Source organism: Lepidochelys kempii, chromosome 9, assembly GCF_965140285.1.
Source record: "Lepidochelys kempii isolate rLepKem1 chromosome 9, rLepKem1.hap1, whole genome shotgun sequence".
Taxonomy (NCBI): Eukaryota; Metazoa; Chordata; order Testudines; family Cheloniidae; genus Lepidochelys; species Lepidochelys kempii.
This window is the reverse complement of record NC_136388.1, coordinates 59,926,263-59,931,786: the sequence shown is the minus strand read 5'-3', so window position 1 is coordinate 59,931,786 and position 5,524 is coordinate 59,926,263. Positions and strand designations below refer to the sequence as shown.

General features: G+C 50.1%; 1 long non-coding RNA gene across 1 annotated transcript; it reads left to right on the top strand.

Moving 5' to 3' along the window:
- The first annotated feature begins 1,346 nt into the window (after positions 1-1,346).
- On the top strand, positions 1,347-2,093 carry LOC140916933 (uncharacterized). Its single transcript, XR_012160690.1, has 2 exons — positions 1,347-1,415; positions 2,004-2,093. It is a non-coding gene; the product is annotated as an uncharacterized LOC140916933 (long non-coding RNA).
- Positions 2,094-5,524: the final 3,431 nt, after the last annotated feature.

Below are 5,524 nucleotides of genomic sequence, written 5' to 3'. Positions count from 1 at the left end.
AGAGGGCAACAAAAATGATTAGAGGGCTAGGCACTTATGAGGAGAGGCTGAGGGAATTGGGGTTATTTAGTCTGCAAAAGAGAAGAGTGAAAGGGGATTTGATAACAGCCTTCAACTATCTGCGGGGGCGGGGGGGGGTTTCCCAAAAAGGATGGAGTTAGGCATATGACTGAATAAGGAGCAACGGTATTAAGTTGCAGTGGGGGAGGTCTAGGTTGGATATCAGGAAACACTATTTCACTAGGAGGCTGAATCATAGAATATTAGGGTTGGAAGGGACAGCAGGAGGTCATCTAGACCAACCCCCTGCTCAAAGCAGGGCCAATCCCCAACTAAATCATCCCAGCCAGGGCTTTGTCAAGCCTGACCTTAAAAACCTCTAAGGAAGGAGATTCCACCACCTCCGTAGGTAACACATTCCAGTGCTTCACCACCCTCCTGGTGAAAAAGTATTTCCTATTTTACAGCCTTTACCCGGTCTACACTAGGACTTTAGGTCGAATTTAGCAGCGTTAAATCGATGTAAACCTGCACCCGTCCACACAATGAAGCCCTTTATTTCGACTTAAAGGGCTCTTAAAATCGATTTCCTTACTCCACCCCTAACAAGTGGATTAGCGCTTAAATCGACCTTGCGGCTCGAATTTGGGGTACTGTGGACATAATTCGATGGTATTGGCCTCCGGGAGCTATCCCAGAGTGCTCCATTGTGACCGCTCTGGACAGCACTCTCAACTCAGATGCACTGGCCAGGTAGACAGGAAAAGAACCGCGAACTTTTGAATCTCATTTCCTGTTTGGCCAGCGTGGCAAGCTGCAGGTGACCATGCAGAGCTCATCAGCACAGGTGACCATGATGGAGTCCCAGAATCGCAAAAGAGCTCCAGCATGGACTGAACAGGAGGTACGGGATCTGATCGCTGTTTGGGGAAAGGAATCCGTGCTATCAGAACTCCGTTCCAGTTTTCGAAATGCCAAAACCTTTGTCAAAATCTCCCAGGGCATTAAGGACAGAGGCCATAACAGGGACCCGAAGCAGTGCCGCGTGAAACTGAAGGAGCTGAGGCAAGCCTACCAGAAAACCAGAGAGGCGAATGGCCGCTCCGGGTCAGAGCCCCAAACATGCCACTTCTATGATGAGCTGCATGCCATTTTAGGGGGTTCAGCCACCACTACCCCAGCCGTGTTGTTTGACTCCTTCAATGGAGATGGAGGCAATACAGAAGCAGGTTTTGGGGACGAAGATGATGATGATGATGATGATGATGAGGTTGTAGATCGCTTGCTTGCTGTGAGCTGAGAAACCGGTTTTCCCGACAGCCAGGAACTGTTTCTCACCCTGGACCCGGAGCCAGTACCCCCCGAACCCACCCAAGGCTGCCTCCTGGACCCAGCAGGCGGAGAAGGGACCTCTGGTTAGTGTACCTTTTAAAATACTATACATGGTTTAAAAGCAAGCATGTGAAAGGATTACTTTGCCCTGGCATTCGCGGTTCTCCTAGATGTACTCCTAAAGCCTTTGCAAAAGGTTTCTGGGGAGGGCAGCCTTATTGCATCCTTCATGGTAGGACACTTTACCACTCCAGGCCAGTAACACGTACTCGGGAATCATTGTAGAACAAAGCATTGCAGTGTATGTTTGCTGGCATTCAAACAACATCCGTTCTTTATCTCTCTGTGTTATCCTCAGGAGAGTGAGATATAATTCATGGTCACCTGGTTGAAATAGAGTGCTTTTCTTCAGGGGACACTCAGAGGAGCCCATTCCTGCTGGGCTGTTTGCCTGTGGCTAAACAGAAATGTTCCCCACTATTAGCCACAGGGAGGGGGGAAGGTTGAGGGAGTAGCCACGCGGTGGGGGGAGGCAAAATGCGACCTTGTAACGAAAGCACATGTGCTATGTATGTAATGTTAACAGCAAGGATTACCCTGAAAGAGTGTAGCCACTGTTTTATAAAATGTGTCTTTTTAAATACCGCTGTCCCTTTTTTCTTCTCCACCAGCTGCATGTGTTTCAATGATCACAGGATCTTCTCCTTCCCAGAGGCTAGTGAAGCTTAGAAAGAAAAAAAAAAAACACACTCGCGATGAAATGTTCTCCGAGCTCATGCTGTCCTCCCACACTGACAGAGCACAGATGAATGCGTGGAGGCAAATAATGTCAGAGTGCAGGGAAGCACAAAATGACCGGGAGGAGAGGTGGCGGGCTGAAGAGAGTAAGTGGCGGGCTGAAGAGAGGGCTGAAGCTCAAATGTGGAGGCAGCGTGATGAGAGGAGGCAGGATTCAATTCTGAGGCTGCTGGAGGACCAAACCAGTATGCTCCAGTGTATGGTTGAGCTGCAGCAAAGGCAGCTGGAGCACAGACTGGCACTGCAGCCCCTCTGTAACCAACCGCCCTCCTCCCCAAGTTCCATAGCGTCCACACCCAGACGCCCAAGAACGCGGTGGGGGGGCCTCCGGCCAACCAGCCACTCCACCACAGAGGATTGCCCAAAAAAAAGAAGGCTGGCATTCAATAAATTTTAAAGTTGTAAACTTTTAAAGTGCTGTGCTTAAAGTGCTGTGTGGCATTTTCCTTCCCTCCTCCACCACCCCTCCTGGGCAACCTTGGTACTCATCCCCCTATTTGTGTGATGAATGAATAAAGAATGCATAAATGTGAAGCAACAATGACTTTATTGCCTCTGCAAGCGGTGATTGAAGGGAGGAGGGGCGGGTGGTTAGCTTACAGGGAAGTAGAGTGCACCAAGGGGCGGGGGGTTTCATCAAGGAGAAACAAACAGAACTTTCACACCGTAGCCTGGCCAGTCATTAAACTGGTTTTCAAAGCTTCTCTGATGCGTACCGCGCCCTCCTGTGCTCTTCTAACCGCCCTGGTGTCTGGCTGCGTGTAACCAGCAGCCAGGTGATTTGCCTCAACCTCCCACCCTGCCATAAACGTCTCCCCCTTACTCTCACAGATATTGTGGAGCACACAGCAAGCAGTAATAACAGTGGGAATATTGGTTTCGTTGAGGTCTAAGCAAGTCAGTAAACTGCGCCAGCGCGCCTTTAAACGTCCAAATGCACATTCTACCACCATTCTGCACTTGCTCAGCCTGTAGTTGAACAGCTCCTGACTACTGTCCAGGCTGCCTGCGTACAGCTTCATGAGCCATGGCATTAAGGGGTAGGCTGGGTCCCCAAGGATACATATAGGCATTTCAACATCCCCAACAGTTATTTTCTGGTCTGGGAATAAAGTCCCTTCCTGCAGCTTTTGAAACAGACCAGAGTCCTGAAGTTGCGAGCATCATGTACCTTTCCCAGCCATCCCACGTTGATGTTGGTGAAACGTCCCTTGTGATCCACCAGAGCTTGCAGCACTATCGAAAAGTACCCCTTGCGGTTTATGTACTTGGCGGCTTGGTGCTCCGGTGCCAAGATAGGGATATGGGTTCCGTCTATGGCTCCACCACAGTTAGGGAATCCCATTGCGGCAAAGCCATCCACTATGACCTGCACATTTCCCAGGGTCACTACCCTTGATATCAGCAGATCTTTGATTGCGTGGGCTACTTGCATCACAGCAGCCCCCACAGTAGATTTGCCCACTCCAAATTGATTCCCAACTGACCGGTAGCTGTCTGGCATTGCAAGCTTCCACAGGGCTATCGCCACTCGCTTCTCAACTGTGAGGGCTGCTCTCATCTTGGTATTCATGCGCCTCAGGGCAGGGGAAAGCAAGTCACAAAGTTCCATGAAAATGCCCTTACGCATGCAAAAGTTTCGCAGCCACTGGGAATCGTCCCAGACCTGCAACACTATGCGGTCCCACCAGTCTGTGCTTGTTTCCCGAGCCCAGAATTGGCGTTCCACAGCATGAACCTGCCCCATTAGCACCATGATGCATGCTTTGGCAGGGCCCACGCTTTCAGAGAAATCTGTGTCCATGTCCTGATCACTCACGTGACCGCGCTGACGTCGCCTCCTCGCCTGGTATCGCTTTGCCAGGTTCCGGTGCTGCATATACTGCTGGATAACGCGTGTGGTGTTTAATGTGCTCCTAATTGCCAAAGTGAGCTGAGCAGCCTCCATGCTTGCCTTGGTATGGCGTCCACACAGAAAAAAGGCACGGAACGATTGTCTGCCATTGCTCTGACGGAGGGAAGGGCGACTGACGACACGGCTTACAGGGTTGGCTTCAGGGAGCTAAAATCAACAAAGGGGGTGTCTTTACATCAAGGAGTATTTCAGGCAGGACTTCACGGAGGGTTCCAATAGGAAATGGTGCACCTAAGTTATCGTTCTTATTGGAACACGAAGGTTAGCCTGGCCACTGATTGATACATGGCTAGATTTATCTCGCTGCACCTTCTCTGTGAGTGACTGCAGTGTGACCTAGAGGAATGAGTCCCCTAGACAGGGGAGGAGGCAAATGAGTACAAAACAAATCTGGTCTATTTCTTGTTTTGATCCACTCCATCTATCTTTTACATCTTTGGCTGGCAGCAGACGGTGCAGAAGGACTGCATGCCATCCACAACTCATGGCTGCTCGGCAGAAGATGGTACAATACGACTGCTAGCCATCCTCATCTCTTGCCTGCCTGGCAGAAGATGGTACAATACGACTGCTAGCAATCCTCATCTCTTGCCTTCCCAGCAGAAGATGGTACAGTACGACTGCTAGCAATCCGTATCGCCTGCCCGCTCACCATAAGACGGTTCAATAGGACTGACTGCAGGACTAAAGAGAATGACCTGGTCAAGTCATTCTAAATTAAGTCCCTGCGCCCATGTCTGTCCAGGCGCTCCCAGCCGACGTGGCCAGGAGCACCTCGGACATGATGATGACGGCTACCAGTCGTATTGCACCGTCTGCTGCCACAAGGCAAGGGGTTGCTGCTACTGTGTAGCAAAGCCGTACCGCGTCTGCCAGCACCCAGGAGACATAGGGTGACGGTTACCTGAGCGGGCTCCATGCTTGCCGTGGTATGGCGTCTGCACAGGTAACTCAGGAAAAAAGGCGCGAAACGATTGTCTGCCCTTGCTTTCACGGAGGGAGGGAAGGGAACGGGGGCCTGACGATATGTACCCCGAACCACCCGCGACAATGTTTTAGCCCCATCAGGCATTGGGATCTCAACCCAGAATTCTAATGGGCAGCGGAGACTGCGGGAACTGTGGGATAGCTATCTACAGTGCAACGCTCCGGAAGTCGACTCTAGCCTCGGTACTGTGGAAGCACTCCGCCGAGTTAATGCACTTAATGCACTTAGAGCATTTTCTGTGGGGACACACACACTCGAATATATAAAACCGATTTCTAAAAAACCGACTTCTATAAATTCGACCTTATTCCGTAGTGTAGACATACCCTTTGTAAACTGAGCATACACCCTTACCAAATACTTCAGGCAAACTCACTGGTAAAGTGAAACAGTTAAATTTATTACTAAAAAAAAAAAAAGATTTTTAGATGATTAGAAGTGATAGGCAAGAAGTCAGAGTTAGTTACCAAAAGAAATAAAATATAAGCACG